A 22,643-nucleotide genomic window follows, 5' to 3' on the forward strand; every position below is an offset into this window, starting at 1 on the left:
TGTACGAGGTGTACGGAGCGGAGCCGCGTGTGTACGAGGTGTACGGAGCGGAGCCGCGTGTGTACGAGGTGTACGGAGCGGAGCCGCGTGTGTACGAGGTGTACGGAGCGGAGCCGCGTGTGTACGAGGTGTACGGAGCGGAGCCGCGTGTGTACGAGGTGTACGGAGCGGAGCCGCGTGTGTACGAGGTGTACGGAGCGGAGCCGTGTGTGTACGAGGTGTACGGAGCGGAGCCGCGTGTGTACGAGGTGTACGGAGCGGAGCCGCGTGTGTACGAGGTGTACGGAGCGGAGCCGCGTGTGTACGAGGTGTACGGAGCGGAGCCGCGTGTGTACGAGGTGTACGGAGCGGAGCCGTGTGTGTACGAGGTGTACGGAGCGGAGCCGCGTGTGTACGAGGTGTACGGAGCGGAGCCGCGTGTGTACGAGGTGTACGGAGCGGAGCCGCGTGTGTACGAGGTGTACGGAGCGGAGCCGCGTGTGTACGAGGTGTACGGAGCGGAGCCGCGTGTGTACGAGGTGTACGGAGCGGAGCCGCGTGTGTACGAGGTGTACGGAGCGGAGCCGCGTGTGTACGAGGTGTACGGAGCGGAGCCGCGTGTGTACGAGGTGTACGGAGCGGAGCCGCGTGTGTACGAGGTGTACGGAGCGGAGCCGTGTGTGTACGAGGTGTACGGAGCGGAGCCGTGTGTGTACGAGGTGTACGGAGCGGAGCCGTGTGTGTACGAGGTGTACGGAGCGGAGCCGCGTGTGTACGAGGTGTACGGAGCGGAGCCGCGTGTGTGCGAGGTGTACGGAGCGGAGCCGCGTGTGTACGAGGTGTACGGAGCGGAGCCGCGTGTGTACGAGGTGTACGGAGCGGAGCCGTGTGTGTACGAGGTGTATGGAGCGGAGCCGCGTGTGTAGGAGGTGTACGGAGCGGAGCCGCGTGTGTGCGAGGTGTACGGAGCAGAGCCGCGTGTGTACGAGGTGTACGGAGCGGAGCCACGTGTGTACGAGGTGTATGGAGCAGAGCCGCGTGTGTAGGAGGTGTACGGAGCGGAGCCGCGTGTGTAGGAGGTGTACGGAGCGGAGCTGCGTGTGTGCGAGGTGTACGGAGCAGAGCCGCGTGTGTACGAGGTGTACGGAGCGGAGCCGCGTGTGTACGAGGTGTATGGAGCAGAGCCGCGTGTGTACGAGGTGTACGGAGCGGAGCCACGTGTGTACGAGGTGTACTGAGCGGAGCTGCGTGTGTACGAGGTGCACGGAACGGAGCCCCATGTGTACGGGGTGTGCGGAGTGGAGTCGCGTATGTCTTATTGTGTCCCAGCCCTGAGGATTTCTCTGCCCTGAGCTCAGTGTTATAGATTTGGGGCATCTTGGCAGAAGTCTCTCCCGGTCTCTTTTTTAGGTTGGAGTCACATTTAACGTATAAAAATACGGTCCGTTTTCTACGGAGCAGAATCAAAGAAATGTTCCCTGAACAGTGATATGTATGTAATCCGTTTGCAATGCGAGGATGCGATTTTCTTACATCTAAGCATCCGTGTGACATCTGTATGGCGGATTGCAAAACGGACATACTGTATAATGGGTCCATGGCCTCAAAAATTTGTGAAAACATATATACAGTCTATATATATATATATATATATATATATATATATATTTATATTCATCTGAACTAATCTCCCGATACCTTCCCTCACGTAATCTCCGGTCCTCCCAAGACCTCCTTCTCTCCTCCACACTTATTCGCTCCTCATACAACTGCCTCCAAGACTTCTCCCGAATAGCCCCCATCCTCTGGAATTCTTTGCCCCAACACGTCCAACTATCAACCACATTTGGATCCTTCAGACAGAACCTGAAAACCCACCTCTTCAAGAAAGCCTACAGCCTACAATGACCCCGCTACCTCCTTCTCTCTCACCACTACCGGTGATCTCATATCAACCAACACCGGAACTGCTGCAACCCACCAACCTACTGTCTCCTTCCCCACCATCCTGTAGCATGTAAGCCCACAAGGGCAGGGACCTCGCTCCCCTCTATATCAGTCTGTGATTGTTAGTTTGTTTACTGTAAGTGATAACTGTAATTTGTATGTAACCCCCTTCTCATGTACAGCACCATGGAATCAATGGTGCTATATAAATAAATAATAATAATAGAGATATAGTTAGCAGAATAGGTGATAATTCATTTGTCGGCATGTGTAAATTCATTACAGAAACCGACAGGTTATGAGACATGGTTTACATACAGCAAACCATTGTATATCTGTTAGATTTATTTATGTCCCTCACTAATAATGTTAGTAGTGTATGTGTGTTAAATTTTGGAGCTGTAGGTGTTAAATTAAAGGATTAATTCACAGAAAAAACTTGCATGGGCTCCCACGCAATTTTCCCTGCCAGAGAGGGCAAGCCAGTGACTTAGGGCAGATATTAATAGCCTAGAGAGGGACCCCAGAAAAGGCGCTTCTGTAAGATGATCCAATTCTGGCACTTACCCACTCTCTTCCCATTGCCCTGTAGTAGGTGGCATATGGTGTAATAAGGGGTTGATGTCACCTTGCTATGCTATTGTAAGGTGACATTAAGCCGGGTTAATAATGGAGAGGTGTCAATAAGACACCTATCCATTATTAATCCACTAGTCTGAAAGGGTTAAAAAAACATTTGGGGCATCTTGGTAGAAGTCTCTCCCGGTCTCTTGCTTACACCGACTCTCAGTCCTGAGGGTCCGGCGCTCTCTTACAGATTTGGGGCACCTTGGTAGAAGTCTCTCCCGGTCTCTTCCTTACACATACTCTCAGTCCTGGGGGTCCAGCGCTCTCGCTCTTACAGATTTGGGGCATCTTGGTAGAAGTCTCTCCCAGTCTCTTCCTTACACATACTCTCAGTCCTGGGGGTCCAGCGCTCTCGCTCTTACAGATTTGGGGCATCTTGGTAGAAGTCTCTCCCAGTCTCTTCCTTACACATACTCTCAGTCCTGGGGGTCCAGCGCTCTCGCTCTTACAGATTTGGGGCATCTTGGTAGAAGTCTCTACCGGTCTCTTGCTTACACAGACTCTCAGTCCTGAGAGTCCGGTGCTCTCTCTTACAGATTTGGGGCACCTTGGTAGAAGTCTCTCCCAGTCTCTTCCTTACACATACTCTCAGTCCTGGGGGTCCAGCGCTCTCGCTCTTACAGATTTGGGGCATCTTGGTAGAAGTCTCTCCCAGTCTCTTCCTTACACATACTCTCAGTCCTGGGGGTCCAGCGCTCTCGCTCTTACAGATTTGGGGCATCTTGGTAGAAGTCTCTACCGGTCTCTTGCTTACACAGACTCTCAGTCCTGAGAGTCCGGTGCTCTCTCTTACAGATTTGGGGCACCTTGGTAGAAGTCTCTCCCAGTCTCTTCCTTACACATACTCTCAGTCCTGGGGGTCCAGCGCGCTCTCTCTTACAGATTTGGGGCATCTTGGTAGAAGTCTCTCCCGGTCTCTTACTTAGACCGGGGTCACACTTACCGTATAAAAAAATCGGTCCGATTTTTATGACCGAGAATTGCACAAATGTTCCCTGAACAGTGATCCGTATGTAATCCGTTTGCAATGCGAGGATGTGATTTCCTCGCATCTAGTAACAGTGTGACATCCGTATGCAATGCGATTTTAACATGAGCTTTTACATACAGCAGCTCTCTCTATGTAAAAGCTCATGTTAAAATCGCATTGTAATACACAACTGTACACATCGTTTTAATACCAAATAATGTTTAATAGATTAGAATAGAATAGATTAAAAGCGGGCAAATGATCTGCCGCGTACAGTGTAGAATAGATATATACACGTACAATAGGTGTGTGTATATATATATCAGTGATACATATATACTGTATATATCTTTATATTTCATAGAGAGAGATCGAGGGCATCATTTGGATTTAGCAGAATTAATATGGCAAAACTGTGTGTTCTTTCATTTCATTAAAATAATTTATTCTGCATGTTTGTGTATGTTTATTTAACCCTTTACAAACTTTAGGATTAGAAATGGAGAGGTGTCTTATTGACACCTCTCCATTACTTAGCCAGGTTTAATATCACCTTACAAGACAAAGGTGACTTTAACCCCTTATTACCCCATATGCCACCACTACAGGGCAGTGGGAAGAGAGAGGTTAAGTGCCGGAATTGGCGCATCTCATAGATGCGCCTTTTCTGGGGTGGCTGGGGGCAGGTTTTTTTTTAGCTGGGGGGAAATAACAATGGTCCCTTTCTAGGCTATTAATATCTGCCCTCAGTCAATGGCTTTCCCTCTCTGGCGCAGAAAACTGCACGGGAGCCACGCCAGATTTTTCCGTGAATACATTCTTTTAGTAAATACATACAGGTCCCAAATTTTACGCACACATACTACTAACAGCATAAGACACTGACATCTATAAATCTAACTGTTCTGCATGGGTTTACTGTAGGTAAACCATGCCTCCCATCCTGTCGGGTTCTGCAATGGTTTTACAGAAGCCAACAAATGAATTATCGGCTATTCTGCTATCTCTCTATTAAATAAAAAGAGATACCGTATATACTTGAATATAAGGCGAGATTTTCAGCCCATTTTTTTGGGCTGAAAGTCCCCCTCTCGGCTTATATTCGAGTCATATACACCAGGGGGTCGGAGGGGGGAGGTGGGGCGGGGGTGTCAGGTCATACTTACCCGTCCTGACGCTGTCTCTTGAGCCCCCAGCTTCTCCGTGCTCTCTCTTCCTGCCTTCAGCGGTCACGTGGTACCGCTCATTAAAACTCATGAATATGCGCATATTCATGAGTTTTAATGAGCGGTATCACATGACCGCTGAACGCAGGAAGAGAGAGCGCGGAGAAGCTGGGGGCTCAAGAGACAGCGTCAGGACGGGTAAGTATAGCGATACTCACCTGTCCTGCGTCCATGGTTGCTTGCTGCTGTCTGTCATCGGTCAGTGACTTCAGACAGCAGAGGGCGCGGTGACGTGATTAGTGCGCGCCGCGCCCCCTGCAGTCTGAACGTCACTGACCGATGACGTGGCAGATAGCGGTGAGCAGCCATGGACGCAGGACATGTTAGTATCTTACACCCAGCGACGGAGAGGTGAGTATGTCATTTTTTTTATTTTTACATGCAGCAGCAGCAGCGGCAGCACATGGGGGAATAATCTAAGGAGCTTCTTATAGGGTCAGCATATGGGGGAATAATCTAAGGAGCTTCTTATGGGGTCAGCATATGGGGGAATAATCTAAGGAGCTTCTTATGGGGTCAGCATATGGGGGGAATAATCTAAGGAGCTTCTTATGGGGTCAGCATATGGGGGAATAATCTATGGAGCTTCTTCTGGGGACACCATATGGGGGAATAATCTATGGAGCATTTCCCACCCTAGGCTTATACTCGAGTCAATAAGTTTTCCCAGTTTTTTGTGGCAAAATTAAGGGGGTCGGCATAAACTCGGGTTGGCTTATACTCGAGTATATACGGTATATATATATATATATATATATATATGTGTGTGTGTGTCTCTGACATATATACAGTACAGACCAAAAGTTTGGACACACGTTCTCATTCAAAGAGTTTTCTTTATTTTCATGACTATGAAAATTGTAGATTCACTCTGAAGGCATCAGAACTATGAATTAACACATGTGGAATTATATAATTAACAAAAAAGTGTGAAACATCTGAAAATATGTCAGTTCTTCAAAGTAGCCACCTTTTGCTTTGATTCCTGCTTTGCACACTCTTGGCATTCTCTTGATGAGCTTCAAGAGATAGTCACTGGAAATGGTCTTCCAACAGTCTTGAAGGAGTTCCCAGAGTTGCTTAGCACTTGTTAGCCCTTTTGCCTTCACTCTGCGGTGCAGCTCACCCCAAACCATCTAGATTGGGTTCTGGTCTGGTGACTGTGGAGGCCAGGTCATCTGGCGTAGCACCCCATTACGCTTCTTCTTGGTCAAATAGCCCTTACACAGCCTGGAGGTGTGTTTGGGGTCATTGTCCTGTTGAAAAATAAATGATGGTCCAACTAAACGCAAACCGGATGGAATAGCATGCCGCTGCAAGATGCTGTGGTAGCCATACTGGTTCAGTATGCCTTCAATTTTGAATAAATCCTCAACAGTGTCACCAGCAAAGCACCCCCACACCATCACACCTCCTCCTCCATGCTTCACGGTGGGAACCAGGCATGAAAAGTCCATCCATTCACCTTTTCTGCGTCGCACAAAGACATGGTGGTTGGGACCAAAGATCTCAAATTTGGACTTATCAGACCAAAGCACAGATTTCCACTGGTCTAATGTCCATTCCTTGTGTTCTTTAGCCCGAACAAGTCTCTTCTGCTTGTTGCCTGTCCTTAGCAGTGGTTTCCTAGCAGCTATTTTACCATGAAGGCCTGCTGCACAAAGTCTCCTCTTAACAGTTGTTGTAGAGATGTGTCTGCTGCTAGAACTCTGTGTGGCATTGACCTGGTCTCTAATGTGAGCTGCTGTTAACCTGCAATTTATGAGACTGGTGACTCGGATGAACTTATCCTCCGCAGCAGAGATGACTCTTGTCCTTCCTTTCCTGGGGCGGTCCTCATGTGAGCCAGTTTCTTTGTAGCGCTTGATGGTTTTTGCCACTGCACTTGGGGACACTTTCAAAGTTTTCCCAATTTTTCGGACTGACTGACCTTCATTTCTTAAAGTAATGATGGTCACTCCTTTTTCTTTACTTAGCTGCTTTTTTCTTGCCATAATACAAATTCTAACAGTCTATTCAGTAGGACTATCAGCTGTGTATCCACCAGACTTCTGCACAACACAACTGATGGTCCCAACCCCATTTATAAGGCAAGAAATCCCACTTATTAAACCTGACAGGGCACATGTGGCGCCCCTGAGGCTCAGTCGCCACAGAGGTACTGCACCTCCTCCTGAGGTGTAGTATCCCACCATCCAGGTAAGGTGGAGACTCCTGACCACACTCCAACACCTGCACCCCACACCACAAAGTAGTGTAGCAAAGCACCTTCGGCGGCTCCCTGCTTGGAGTATAGCAAAGCACCCATTGGTGGCTCCCTGCTTGGAACACGAAACGTGCTGGGAGGTGGGTGGAGTTAGTTTTACATTACAAGGAGAGGGAAGAGTTTAGGATGAGAGGTCAGTTGGTTAGAGAGTTGGAGAGGAGAAGATCCCCGGAGAGAGGGATGGAAGGATGGAGGTGCTGCAGCGGATCCCAGTGATCTGGGTCTGCTGGCACGGGAGAGGAAGAGAAAGAGCAACGTAGACTGAAAGCCTGATTCTCCATAGAAGGAAAGATTAGTACGGAACGTGAGGAGTAAGAGAGAACAGAGGACGTGGGTTAGAAGAGAACCCTTCCTAGAAGTTCTAAGCGCAAGGCCGGGGCCCAGTCCCCGAGGTTGTATGGATACTAATGGTCCTGCAGCAGACACCGGAGGAATAGAAGTAGTGACCACTTTATTCCCACACAAGACTTGGGGGCACAACAGCAACTGGATAGTGAGCCGGGACTTAGTAGCAAGGAGTCCCCGAAGCAGGCTACAGCTGTCTGCCGTACATGTAGAGTTCATAAGAACATCGGACAGGAGGCATTCCAGTGTAACTCAGTACTAGGAGTACTTCACTTAAAGGCACTATAAGAGGAGACGTTCAGAAAGACACATGTTGGCGGAGAGTTGGAAAGGAGTATTCCATCTGGCCTGGAGGTTGACTGAGTCCCTGACCCGGAGGACACGGCACGGAGGCAGGCACCTGTTTGTACAACAGACTGTGAGTAAAGCTTTGGAACTACATGCCCTGGTGTCCTCCACTTATTCCTGCGCCAACCTGCCCAGCACTGCTGCATCATCTGCACCTGACACTACACCATCTACGTGTCAGCTCACCTACACTGCCCAGGGACTACAGCCCTGCCTGTGGAGGGCTATAACATCATTGCTGCACCACGCCATCTGTCCCAGAGGAACTGTCTGCAGCGTCGGCTTACATTCACATTGCCAAACACCACAGGTGACGTCACGAATCACTTATAAACTTTCACTACCACAAGCACACTGAAACAACCCCCTTTTATAATGGGCGCCCAGGGCCACGGTCCGGGTCACAGCTGCCGTGACATCTCCCATTGAAGTTCATAGGGCCCGGTACCGAGAACCCCACAGCCCTGGGAGGGCGACCCATTTTTGGCATCACGAACAGGATGACGAGACCCAATGCCATCGGGTTCTGTGTGCCTAAGACTCAGACCTTTTGAAAATGTGCAGAAGACCCAATTTAATAGACTGTAAAATGAACGCTAAACATGGCCGCTGGTGCGGTGAAGAAGGGCGTGACAACATGGGTGGTCCTAAGAAAAGAGCGCGGACTGTCCTGGGCCTCCCCTGTCTGAACTTCTATGTGACAGCAACATGGCCCACCCCCCGAGGGGTTCGTATACTGGATTGGTATGGAGGAGTAGGAAGAAGACGCCGCCCTCAGAAGGAGGGACGAGAGCCAGTGGCGGGAAGAGAACCCAGGGAGGAGGAAGAACGCGAGAACGCCATGATTGAAGGAGTGCGGAGGCCAGAAGAAAACGGCGGGGAGAAGCCATCCTCCCCCAAGCAACACCCACAGAGTATACGACCGCTGTGACAGCCTTTACAGCTCCCGCCACTACCTCCAGGCCAGTGCTGTCACTGGATGCAGCCTGCTAGGAGAAGGCACATGAGGGTTCCGGAGGCTGTGGGACAGGAGCTGAGTCCCAGCCCGGCCCTAGCGCGGCCGCGCAGGCTTTTACCGGCATGCCCCCATCCTGTGCCAACCCGGATGCCACTACCGGCCGTTCCTCAGTCCACTCCCGGGGTGGCGGCTGCCATCATTCATCCCCCGGTGCCTCGGCACGAGTCGACACGTCACAGGGAAGCACCAGGTGTGGTCGCCGCACCTGCCATGATCCTGGTACTAGGCACCGTGCCTGTAGACAGAAATGGTCCAGTGATTACCCAAACCAGGAGTGGTGGCACTCCAATGGCATTCAACCTGCAACAATCGGCTGTGGTTCCGCCAACTGTGGTACCACTTGGGATCGCAGAGCAACATCTATTGGTGCCGACGGCAGCCCTTGCTGACTTGTTGGCAGAAGAAATACCATCTGCAGCAGCTGATGTGCACTCAGTACTGGCAGCAGAGACACCATCAACAACCGTTGACATCACCACCACTGCTGTACCTCAGGCAGCAGCCCACCTAGCTGTCACCACCTCGTCCTATGTGAATCCATCTGCAGGAAGAGGATGTCAAGAAATTCTCCCCTGGAAGCAGCCCAAACAATCCGCTTCCAGAAACCCAGGAGGGAATAACTAGCTACAAAGTTGATCTAAACTAACTTTTGTTGCCCAGGAGGGTATTAGCAAGTTCCATTTTTTCTATTTTTGATTATGATGTTTATTTGTTGATCCTGTTGTTGCCCAGTTTTTATTGGCAGCCTTTTTCATACTTGAACTGTGGAGATCATGGACGCTGAGTGATCCAGAACTGTACTTGTAAATAGTTTGCACCTCTTTAGGTGCTCTCTTGGTTTTACATAGGAACCTTCCCCTTGGAACAAGGACTACCTCGTTATAAGGACATTACCAGACGTGATGGCCGGCCCAATGTCTATTCTTTGCACTTATGAATGATGCTTAGTATTTTTTTAACAAGAAAATAGGAAGTGATAATGTGTAGTAACAGTATTAATGACAGATTTTATAGGGTCCAATTGAGAAAGAAATATAGAGAATGTTTTAACAAAGATGTGAGCCTTGAAAAAAAAATATGCAGATGATGAATCAGACACCAGCAGTTGTCACTTGAGAGTAAGAAGAAGAAAAGTAGAAAATGAGACAGATAATAAAGAAAAGAAATGTGATGATAGAAAATGTGTTACTCAAGCTGATAGTGAGTTTGCTTACCTAGCGCTTTAAATTAGGTTGTATAACTTTAAATATAAATAGACAGTTAAATTGTTTGTAACGTTCAAGAAACCATGCCTCCCACATTGGGAAGATTAGTATAAGATAATAGGTATTAGACCTACCGGTAATGAAGTTTCCAGGAGTCCATCCTGACAGCACCATGGAGGACGTCCTCCTCCTCCTTACAGGGACAGGAAAGCACACGAGAGGTTAAAAGGCCCCGTCCCACCTCTTTCGCTCAGTGACTTAACAAGTACCACAGCGTGGATAATGCTATAACTCTTTTAATGGTATCATCATATTACATCATATGACATAACTTAACATAACAACCTATCCGGGAGGGAACTACCCGTGCTGTCAGGATGGACTCCTGGAAACATCATTACCGGTAGGTCTAATACCTATTTTCCAGGACGTCCACCTGACAGCACCATGGAGAGTACCAAAGCACCTCCTCAGGGTGGGATCACCGCCTGGAGAACTTTTCTCCCAAATGCGGTATGTTGGCCTGATAGCACGTCAAGTTTGTAGTGCTTGCAAAATGTATTCAGGCTGGCAAAGGTTGCCGCTCTACAAATCTGCTCGACTGAGGTGCCTGCGCGCTCGGCCCAGGAGGCTGAAACTGCCCTAGTAGAGTAGGCCCTTAAGGTATCTGGTGAGTTGGCGCCTTCCGACTGGTAGGCGTCTGAAATTACTGATGTGATCCATCTTGCGATGGACACCTTAGAGGCTTTTCTCCCCCTATTTTTACCCCCCGAAGAGGATGAACAGGTTTGAGTCAATACGCCAGTCATTGGTGGCCTCTAGATAGCTTATAACTGCCCGTCTTACGTCTAGGGAGTGGAGACGCTGTTCTTTCTCATTGCGGGGATTGCTGCAGAAGGATGGTAGCACTATCTCCTGATTTATATTCTGGTAAGAGGCTACCTTGGGGATAAAAGCCGGATCTAATCTTAAGGTTATATGATCGTCTCTGATCTGGAGATATGGATCCTTGGTGGACAGGGCCTGGATCTCCCCCATTCTTTTGGCCGTGGTGATGGCTACAAGGAAAGCCGTCTTTCGAGAGAGAGTCGAAATGGACATTCTATCACTAGGCATGTAGGGGTCCCTACATAAAGATCTGAGTACCAGGCTGAGGTCCCAGGGCGGGGTGAGCTGCCTAATTGTGGGGCAAAGACGCTGCGTGGCCTTTATGAATCTTACCACCCAAGGATGGGAGGCTAAAGGGTAGTCAAAGAAGGCGCTCAAAGCCGAAATCTGGACCTTTAACGTGCTGGGTTTAAGCCCTTTATTATATCCTGACTGCAGAAAGTCTAGGACACTAGGGAGGTCAGGGGTACCTGCCGAGAGGTCGGACCTGCCACCTTCCAGGCAGAATCTCTTCCATATTTTTCTGTAGATTGCGGATGTTACCGGTTTCCTGCTGGCCAGTAGAGTGGATATGACCTGCTCCGATAAGCCCTTTGCTCTCAGGATGTCCCTTTCAGGATCCATGCCGAGAGGCGTAGCCTTGCTGGGTCTGGATGGCGAGTCGGCCCCTGGTGGATAACATCTCCCTTCAGGGGTAGCTCGACTGGGTTTCCTACTGCCATGGCTCCTAGCAGCGGAAACCAGCTTCTCTTTGGCCAGTATGGCACTATTAATATCACCGACGCGCGGTACTCGCAGATCTTCCTAAGTACCGCCAGTATCAGCGCCAGTGGTGGGAATGCATACAAGAGGGGTTCCGTCCAGGCCTGGCTCAGGGCATCTACTCCGTCCGGGTGGTCTGCTGGGTTCAAGGAGTAGAATCTGGCGATCTTTGAGTTCTTCCGGTTTGCAAACAGGTCTATACTGGGGGTCCCCCAACGCTGACAAAGCTGATGGAAGATTTCTTCGTTTAGTTCCCACTCTGTCGGGCTGACCCGCTGTCTGCTTAGATAGTCTGCTACTACGTTCTGAGAACCCTCTAGGTGTATTGCCGTTATGGAGAGGACCACCTCTTCTGCCCAGGCGAATATTCGTCCTGCGAGTGCCTGGAGTGGTCGATGTCTCGGACCTCCCTGGTGCTTCAGGAATGAGACTGCCGTTGTGTTGTCGGACAATATCCGGACATGTCGATTCCTCACTACCGACCGGTTCTGACGCAGGGCTTCCCATACCGCATAGAGCTCCCTGAAGTTGGAGGATCTGCTTCTGATGCTGACCGGCCATCTTCCCTGAAAAATTCTCCCTTCTACGTGGGCTCCCCATCCCCACGTACTGGCGTCTGTGGTGATTACCATGTACGGCGAGGTTGTCCATAGCACGCCCACCTGTAAGTTCTGGGGCTGTATCCACCACCGCAGGGATCTTCTTACTGTGTCTGGTAAGGATATGGGCCCGTCGAGAGAATCCTGATGCCTGTTCCATCCTGCGAGGATTTCCTTTTGCAGGGGCCTCGAATGGGACTGGGCCCATCTGACGCGTGGAATGCAAGCCGTCATCAGACCCAGAACTTCCATTGCACCTCTTATGGAGGAGCGATGTCTCAGTAGTCCCCTGACTCTGTCTTGAATTGTCTGCTGCTTTTTTCTCGGAAGCCGGGATATTCTGTCTCTTGAATCCAGAAGGACTCCCAGGAAGATCTTCCTGCTTTCTGGCTTTAGGTCTGACTTCTGGTCGTTGATCAGCCAGCCGAGATACTCCAGTGTTCTGATCGTTCGGCTCCTGTCCTGGATGAGCCTTTCTTCTGATCCTGCGACTAGGAGAAAGTCATCTAGATACGGTATTATAATGACTCCTTGCTTTCTCAGGTAGGCTACCACCTCCGCTACCAGCTTTGTAAATATTCGGGGGGCCGAAGCCAGCCCGAACGGAAGGCACTGGAACTGGAAGTGGCAGGTCCGGGATGGTAGACTGATTGCGAATCTTAATAAGCTTTGAGATGCGGGATGGATGGGGACCTGATAGTATGCACTCTTCAGGTCCAGAGTACACATGACAGCATCCCTGTCTATAAGTTGAATCGCTGAGCGTATTGATTCCATTCGAAACCTTTTGTATACCACCCAGGCATTTAGGGGTTTTAAGTTTATGATTGTTCTGGCCTCGCCAGATGGTTTTGTAATGGAGAATAGGGAAGAGTAATGACCTTTTCCCCTCTCCTGCTGCGGAACTGGCACTATGACCTCTGACCGGAGCAGGTCCTGTAGATCTGCCCACATGGTAGAGTCTTCCGGGACTACGGTGGGGGCGATGTATCTGTCGGGGGGAGGGGAATAACATTCTATGCTGTACCCTTCTGTGATGGTTCTGAGGACCCACCGGTTCTGGGTTACCTGGCGCCACCTTGCTGCGAATCGTCGCAGTCTTCCCCCGACACCTATGGCGTCATTGCCTTCTAGACCTAGAGGATGACGCGAAAAGAGGGGCCTTGCTTCTCCCCCCTTGGCTCTGAGTGTTTCTAAAGGAGCCCCTTTTGGATCTACTCTGGCTCCTAAAATCGGTCTGTCTTCTGAAAAAGGACCCTCTATGAAAGGACTGGGGACGCTTGGGTTTTTCTTCTGGAAACCCCTTGTTTTTGTCAGACACCTGCTCTAGGATGCTATCTAGAGCTGGCCCGAACACCCTTGAGCCTGAAAAGGGGATGGAGCAAAGCTTTGCCTTTGAAGCGTTATCCCCAGAGCAAGACTTCAGCCAAACCGCTCTCCTAGCTGCGTTGGAAAGGGAGCTGTTTCTGGCTGCGAATCTTACTGACTCGGCCGATGTATCTGAAAGGAACGCAGTGGCTGATTTCATCAGAGGGAGCTAGGATCTCAGCTCTAGGGGTCTTGTTGGATAAATGCTCTTCCAACTGCCCCACCCAAAGGAACATGGACCTGGCCACTGAGGTGGCTGCTATGTTAACCTTAGTAAGGGCAGCTGCCGATTCCCATGTTCTCTTTAACAGAATATCCGCCTTCCGGTCCATCGGGTCTCTGAGACTTGATGAGTCCTCGAAGGGGATGGCGGTTTTTTTGGTCACCCTAGCTACAGGAACATCGATTTTAGGAATTTCCTCCCACAATCGTGTTTCCTCTGGGTCAAAGGGCAGTCGGCTCTTAAAGTCCCGAGACAGTACAAGTCGCCGTTCTGCCTCTTTCCATTCTTCTAGGACCATTGTCTTAATGTGTTCGCTTATGGGGAACACAGTTTGTTTCCGAGCGACCAGTCCCCCAAACATCAGGTCCTGTCGGGACTGCGGTTTTGGAACATCCTCTATCTGCATGGTGTTCCTTACCGCCTGCACCAAGTCCTCGGTGTCCTCTAACTTAAACAGGTATTTCCTGCCTTGGTCCCTCCTGTCAGTCGGGATCTCCCCCTCCTCGGGATCCGAGTCCCGGGGGTCTGACCCTTCAGGCGAACTTAGAATCATAGAATCATAGAATCGTAGAGTTGGAAGGGACCTCCTGGGCCATCTGGTCCAACCCCCTGCTCAAAGCAGGATTCGCTAAATCATCCCAGTCAGATGTCTGTCCAGCCTCTGTTTGAAGACTTCCATTGAAGGAGAACTCACCACTTCTCGTGGCAGCCTGTTCCACTCATTGATCACTCTGTCAAAAAGTTTTTTCTAATATCTAATCTGTGTCTCCTCCCATTCAGTTTCATCCCATTGCTTCTAGTCTTTCCTTGTGCAAATGAGAATAAAGTTGATCCTTCTACAATGTGACAGCCCTTTAGATATTTGTAGACAGCTATTAAGTCTCCTCTCAGTCTTCTCTTTTGCAAACTAAACATTCCCAAATCCTGCAACCTTTCCTCATAAGACAGGGTTTGCAGACCGGTCACCATTCTGGTCGCTCTTTTCTGAACTTGCTCCAGTTTGTTGATGTCTTTTTTAAAATGTGGTGCCCAAAACTGGACACAATATTCCAGATGAGGTCTGACCAAAGAGGAGTAGAGGGAAATAATGACTTCACGTGATCTAGACTGTATGCTTCTGTTAATACATCCTAGAATTGCATTTGCCTTTTTTGCTGCTGCATCACACTGTTGACTCATATTCAGTCTGTGATCTATTAGTATACCCAAGTCTTTTTCACATGTGCTGTCACTTAGCCCTATTCCTCCCATTCTATATATGCTTTTTCCATTTTTATTGCCCAGATGTAGTACTTTGCATTTCTCCCTGTTAAAAACCATTCTGTTAGTTGCTGCCCACTTCTCCAGTTTATTTAAATCTTTTTGAATCCTCTCTCTCTCTTCTCTAGTATTAGCTATCCCTCCTAGCTTTGTGTCATCAGCAAATTTAATCAGTTTACCCTCAATTCCTTCATCTAAATCGTTGATAAAGATGTTGAACAATACAGGGCCCAGGACAGAGCCCTGTGGTACCCCACTTGAGACATTCTTCCAACTGGATGTGCAGCCATTTACGACCACTCTTTGGGTCCGATCACTAAGCCAGTTATGAATCCACCTAACAGTTGCCTTGTCCATTCCATACTTAATCATTTTTTCAATAAGGATTGTATGAGAGACTTTGTCAAATGCTTTGCTGAAGTCAAGATATACTATATCTACAGCATTTCCTTGATCCACCCAATCAGTGATACCGTCATAGAAGGAAATTAAGTTAGTCTGACATGACTTATTAGTTACAAACCCATGCTGACTCTGTTTAATCACTTCATTCTTATCCAGGTATTGACATACATGTTGTTTAATAATTTGTTCAAAGATCTTTCCTGGTATAGAAGTCAGACTCACCGGCCTATAGTTACCTGGGTCCACCTTCTTCCCCTTTTTGAAGATAGGAACAACATTTGCTCTTCTCCAGTCTTCTGGCACTTCTCCTGTTCTCCAAGAATTTTCAAAGATTATAGAGAGGGGTTCAAAAATTTCTTCTGCTATCTCCTTCAGTACTCTGGGGTGTAATTCATCTGGACCTGGAGACTTGAATCCATTTAGGCTAGCTAAGTGTTTCCTCACTATCTTTCTGTTTATAGATATCCTGGATTCTTCTATTCCCTTAATAGGACAGTGAATAACAGTTGATGTTACATTTCCTTTCTGAGAGAAAACAGATGCAAAATAGGAATTTAAAAGTTCAGCCTTCTCAACATCCTGTCTTACCATTTCATCATTTTCATCCTGTAAAAATCCTATAGCATCTTTGACTTTTCTTTTACTTTTGACATATCCCCAAAATCCTTTATTATTGCTTTTGACATCTCTTGCAAGCCTCAATTCATTTTCAGCTTTAGCTAATCTGATTTGTGCCCTGCAGGTTCTGCAGACAGCATTATATTTTTCTTTAGATATGCCTCCCTCTTTCCATTTTATAAACATTTTTTTCTTCCTTTTTAGCATGTGCTTAAGTTCTGTGTTCATCCATCCTGGTTTCCTTAACTGCTTCCTATTCTTCCCTCTTTTCGGAATTGTTAACAACTGTGCGTTGAGAATTTCATTTTTCAAGATTTCCCATCCTTCCTGGACATTTTTGTCTTTAAGGATATCCAGCCATTGGATCCCTCCAATTCTCTTTCTGAATCCCTTAAAATCTGCCTTTCTGAAATCTAACCTTGACGTCTGAGTCTTCACAGGTCTTCCGCCTCTAGTTATCCAAAATTCTAAAAGAGCATGGTCGCTACCTCCTAGGGTCCCAGCCACTTTTACCTCCTCAACCATTTCCTCCCTGTTTATAAGGATTAGATCCAAGGTAGTAGTTCCCCTTGTTTTCTCCCTTACCTTTTGGAAGATAAAGTTGTCAGCAAGAGAGGATAAGAATTTCCTTGACCTGTTAGTTTTGCCTGAGAGAGATTCCCAACAAATGTCTTGTCTCCGAGGCTAGCTCCATCTCCCACCTCGGCCGCTTCCGGCTTGGCCCCGGACTAGGGGACTGCTGCCGTGAGAGACTGGATCTGGAGGCCTGTACTTCCTCCCGAATCAAGGATCGCAACTCGGCCAGGAGGGACGGCTGCTCGTCTCTTACGACCCTTGAAGTGCAGGGTCCGCAGAGAGTCTTGGTATAGTTGTCTGGCAGCTTTACCCTGCAAACCGGGTATCTGACAGACTTAGATGTGGCCTTTACCGAGTCCTTAACCTCTGTCGGGGGGGGCTGGGGTACCCTTCTCCTGTACGATACAGAACAGGGATAGTTGGGTCAGTTGTCCTGGGCTGCGGGGAAGGCCGTGTGGGGGTTGGATTGCGCCAGGCGCACATACCCCTCTGTCGGCTGGCGCCTCTGGGTCCATACCCCTGAAGCAGCTGTTGCGTGCGGTGAGCTGCTAGCGTGCGGTGAACTGCTGGTGTGCGGTGAGCTGCTGGCGTGCGGTGAGAGCTGCTGGTGCGGCGAGCTGCTGGCGTGTACTGAGCTGCTAGCGTGCCCAGGCTGCTGACGCGCTGTTTTCAAATCGGCGCATGACGTCATCCGCGCGCCGGCCACTTCCTGTTCTGAAGCCCCGCCCACCGAGCATCCTGCAATGGCGGCGCCCATCCAGCTTCGGGGACCCGGCTCCAGCTGCCCCGGGTTCTCTCTTGCTCGCTGCCTGCGGGGACCCGGGCGACTGCCGCGCGGCCTGGAGCCGAGAGCCTCCCTCCGGGAGGAGCAGCTTCCTCCAGGAGCGACATCCTGCTCCTGGCTTTGGGGCAGAGGGACTCCCCACCGGGAAGTGTCGGCCCTGGGCATCCTGACTGGGGGAAGGATTGGACCGGCCGCCCGATCCCCCTGCGCCCTCAGGTAATCTTCCTGCTCCTCTCGTATGTCCCTCCGTGCAGGGACAGGAAAGACACTGAGAGAAAGGGGTGGGACGGGGCCTTTTAACCTCTCGTGTGCTTTCCTGTCCCTGTAAGGATGAGGAGGACGTCCTCCATGGTGCTGTCAGGTGGACGTCCTGGAAATGTTCATTATGCAATATAAAATTTTGTATGTTCCTGTATTGTCAACTGTGTTTACCTTGCAGCCCGTGGACGTGCTGTGTTTAACAGGGGGGTATGTGGCGCCCCTGAGGCTCAGTCACCACAGAGGTACTGCACCTCCTCCTGAGGTGTAGTATCCCACCATCCAGGTAAGGTGGAGACTCCTGACCACACTCCAACACCTGCACCCCACACCACAAAGTAGTGTAGCAAAGCACCTTCGGCGGCTCCCTGCTTGGAGTATAGCAAAGCACCCATTGGTGGCTCCCTGCTTGGAACACGAAACATGCTGGAAGGTGGGTGGAGTTAGTTTTACATTACAAGGAGAGGAAAGAGTTTAGGATGAGAGGTCAGTTGGTTAGAGAGTTTGAGAGAAGAAGATCCCCGGAGAGAGGGATGGAAGGATGGAGGTGCTGCAGCGGATCCCAGTGATCTGGGTCTGCTGGCACGGGAGAGGAAGAGAAATAGCAACATAGACTGAAAGCCTGATTCTCCATAGAAGGAAAGATTAGTACGGAACGTGAGGAGTAAGAGAGAACAGAGGACGTGGGTTAGAAGAGAACCCTTCCTAGAAGTTCTAAGCGCAAGGCCGGGGCCCGGTCCCCGAGGTTGTATGGATACTAATGGTCCTGCAGCAGACACTGGAGGAATAGAAGTAGTGACCACTTTATTCCCACACAAGACTTGGAGGCACAACAGCAACTGGATAGTGAGCCGGGACTTAGTAGCAAGGAGTCCCCGAAGCAGGCTACAACTGTCTGCCGTACAAGTAGAGTTCATAAGAACATCGGACAGGAGGCACTCCAGTGTAACTCACTACTAGGAGTACTTCACCTAAAGGCACTATAAGAGGAGACGTTCAGAAAGACACATGTTGGCAGAGTGTTGGAAAGGAGTATTCCATCTGGCCTGGAGGTTGACTGAGTCCCTGACCCAGAGGACACGGCACGGAGGCAGGCACCTGTTTGTACAACAGACTGAGTAAAGCTTTGGAACTACATGCCCTGGTGTCCTCCACTTATTCCTGCGCCAACCTGCCCAGCACTGCTGCATCATCTGTGCCTGACACTACACCATCTACGTGTCACCTCACCTACACTGCCCAGGGACTACAGCCCTGCCTGTGGAGGGCTATAACATCATTGCTGCACCACACCATCTGTCCCAGAGGAACTGTCTGCAGCGTCGGCTTACATTCACATTGCCGAACACCACAGGTGGCGTCACGAATCACTTATAAACTTTCACTACCACAAGCACACTGAAACAACCCCCTTTTATAATGGGCGCCCAGGGCCACGGGCCGGGTCACAGCTGCCGTGACATCTCCCATTGAAGTTCATAGGGCCCGGTACCGAGTACTCCACAGCCCTGGGAGGGCGACCCACACACCTGTGAAGTGAAAACCATTTCCAGTGACTACCTCTTGAAGCTCATCAAAAGAATGCCAAGAGTGTGCAAAGCAGAAATCAAAGCAAAAGGTGGCTACTTTGAAGACCCTAGAATATAAGACACAGTATTTTCAGTTGTTTCACACTTTTTTGTTAATTATATAATTCCACATGTGTTAATTCATAGTTTTGATGCCTTAAGAGTGAATCTACAATTTTCATAGTCATGAAAATATAGAAAACTTTTTGAATAAGAAGGTATGTCCAAACTTTTGGTCTGTACTGTATATATATACCGGGTGAGTCATAAAGGACGGATGTATTTGAAGTGGCTATAACTCACCACCAGGTGGAGGTAGAGATGTGCGGGAGGCGGGGTTATGTTTGTGAGGTGAAAGCATTGTTTTTATTTTAGTTTCAGTTTAAGCTATGGTGCCGTGGACGATAGAACATCGCGTTTTTGCGTACGACAGTTTTGTCAAGAATAATGAGTGTATCACAGCCGTTCAGCGTGAGTTTCGGCGTCATTTCAATATTCACAGAAATCAAGCTGTTCCCGCTCGTAACACTATCCTACGTTGGGTTGAAGCACTCCGTACACGAGGTACACTAATGAACAAACGACCACCGGGGGCTCCACGAACGGCACGTACCCCTGAAAATGTGGAACGCGTCAGGCAAGCCATGCTGCGTAGTCCGAGTCGATCTGCTCGGAAACATTCTTTAGAACTTGCCCTCAGTAATCGTACAGTAAGGCGTATTTTGCATTTAGACCTGCATTTCCACCCCTATAAATTGGCCATTGTGCAACAGTTGGAGCGCGGGGATTACGCAGCGCGACTGAAGTTCGCACATGAGATGGAAGCAATTATTGAGCAAAACGACAACCTTATTTTATTCATGAGTGATGAAGCTCATTTCCATGTCAATGGCATGGTTAATCAGCAGAACTGCCGTTATTGGGCCTATGAAAATCCGAAAGAATTACATGAACGACCGCTGCACAGCCCTAAGGTAACGGTGTGGTGTGCTATGGGCAAATATGGCGTGATCGGTCCGTGCTTTTTCGAAGGCGATAATGGCAATACTGTTACCGTGAACTCACAACGTTATATCGCCATGATAAATAACTTCTTTGTTCCTGAGTTACGACGGCAACATATCCCCATCTCTAGTGTGTGGTTTCAACAAGATGGGGCAACGGCCCACACAGCCGGAGCAACAATGAACGTTCTTCGCCCTCTCTTCCCTGGTCGCATCATTTCCAGGTTTGGCGATATTAATTGGCCTCCTAGGTCCCCAGACCTGTCCATGTGCGATTATTACTTATGGGGTCACCTCAAATCACGTGTATACAAGCTTAAGCCTCGATCATTACAAGAACTGAAGGAAGCTATTCGAGTGGAAGTTGCCCAAATCGACAGAGTTGTGTTGGAACGTGTTGATGCCAACTTCCAAGAACGCCTTTGGAAATGCATCACTGATAATGGCCACCACATGGCAGATGTTGTTTTCCACACTTGAATTTGTCAAATGCTATTAGTATACGTAACCAAATCTGTGAATACATTTATATTTAATAAATATTTAACGATTTTATGATTAGTTTAAAAACGTCCGTCCTTTATGACTCACCCGGTATATGAAAAAAAGTATTTAGTCAGTCAGCAATAGTGCAAGTTCCACCACTTAAAAAGATGAGAGGCGTCTGTAATTTACATCATAGGTAGACCTCAACTATGGGAGACAAACTGAGAAAAAAAAATCCAGAAAATCACATTGTCTGTTTTTTTTTCATTTTATTTGCATATTATGGTGGAAAATAAGTATTTGGTCAGAAACAAAATTTAATCTCAATACTTTGTGATATATCCTTTGTTGGCAATGACAGAGGTCAAACGTTTTCTGTAAGTCTTCACAAGGTTGCCACACACTGTTGTTGGTATGTTGGCCCATTCCTCCATGCAGATCTCCTCTAGAGCAGTGATGTTTTTGGCTTTTCGCTTGGCAACACGGACTTTCAACTCCCTCCAAAGGTTTTCTATAGGGTTGAGATCTGGAGACTGGCTAGGCCACTCCAGGACCTTGAAATGCTTCTTACGAAGCCACTCCTTCGTTGCCCTGGCGGTGTGCTTTGGATCATTGTCATGTTGAAAGACCCAGCCACGTTTCATCATCAATGCCCTTGCTGATGGAAGGAGGTTTGCACTCAAAATCTCACGATACATGGCCCCATTCATTCTTTCATGTACCCGGATCAGTTGTCCTGGCCCCTTTGCAGAGAAACAGCCCCAAAGCATGATGTTTCCACCACCATGCTTTACAGTAGGTATGGTGTTTGATGGATGCAACTCAGTATTCTTTTTCCTCCAAACACGACAAGTTGTGTTTCTACCAAACAGTTCCAGTTTGGTTTCATCAGACCATAGGACATTCTCCCAAAACTCCTCTGGATCATCCAAATGCTCTCTAGCAAACTTCAGACGGGCCCGGACATGTACAGGCTTAAGCAGTGGGACACGTCTGGCACTGCAAGATCTGAGTCCATGGTGGCGTAGTGTGTTACTTATGGTAGGCCTTGTTACATTGGTCCCAGCTCTCTGCAGTTCATTCACTAGGTCCCCCCCGCGTGGTTCTGGGATTTTTGCTCACCGTTCTTGTGATCATTCTGACCCCACGGGGTGGGATTTTGCGTGGAGCACCAGATCGAGGGAGATTATCAGTGGTCTTGTATGTCTTCCATTTTCTAATTATTGCTCCCACAGTTGATTTCTTCACTCCAAGCTGGTTGGCTATTGCAGATTCAGTCTTCCCAGCCTGGTGCAGGGCTACAATTTTGTTTCTGGTGTCCTTTGACAGCTCTTTGGTCTTCACCATAGTGGAGTTTGGAGTCAGACTGTTTGAGGGTGTGCACAGGTGTCTTTTTATACTGATAACAAGTTTAAACAGGTGCCATTACTACAGGTAATGAGTGGAGGAAAGAGGAGACTCTTAAAGAAGAAGTTACAGGTCTGTGAGAGACAGAAATCTTGATTGCTTGTTTCTGACCAAATACTTATTTTCCACCATAATATGCAAATAAAATGGAAAAAAAAAACAGACAATGTGATTTTCTGGATTTTTTTTTCTCAGTTTGTCTCCCATAGTTGAGGTCTACCTATGATGTAAATTACAGACGCCTCATCTTTTTAAGTGGTGGAACTTGCACTATTGCTGACTGACTAAATACTTTTTTGCCCCACTGTATATATATATATATATATATATACACACACACACCTATATTATGTGTATATTTCTATTCTATATATTCTATTTTAAGCTGTCTGTGTGATTTTACTGTACATTGCACTGAATTTCCGGCCTTTCAAAGGACACCGGTGCATATTTCTCGCAAGTCACACTGATGGTCCGTGTGGTGAGCGAGTTTTTCTCGCACCCAT

General features: G+C 48.5%; 1 protein-coding gene across 3 annotated transcripts in view; it reads right to left on the minus strand.

Moving 5' to 3' along the window:
- The window catches only part of LOC141052945 (uncharacterized), a 110,631-nt gene that overhangs the window by 53,587 nt on the left and 34,401 nt on the right, over window positions 1–22,643 (minus strand). The gene's annotated exons all lie outside the window — the stretch shown is intronic.

This window comes from Dendrobates tinctorius, unplaced genomic scaffold (genome assembly GCF_039654945.1).
Source record: "Dendrobates tinctorius isolate UK_male_01 unplaced genomic scaffold, ASM3965494v1 ptg000164l, whole genome shotgun sequence".
NCBI classification, from domain to species: Eukaryota; Metazoa; Chordata; class Amphibia; order Anura; family Dendrobatidae; genus Dendrobates; species Dendrobates tinctorius.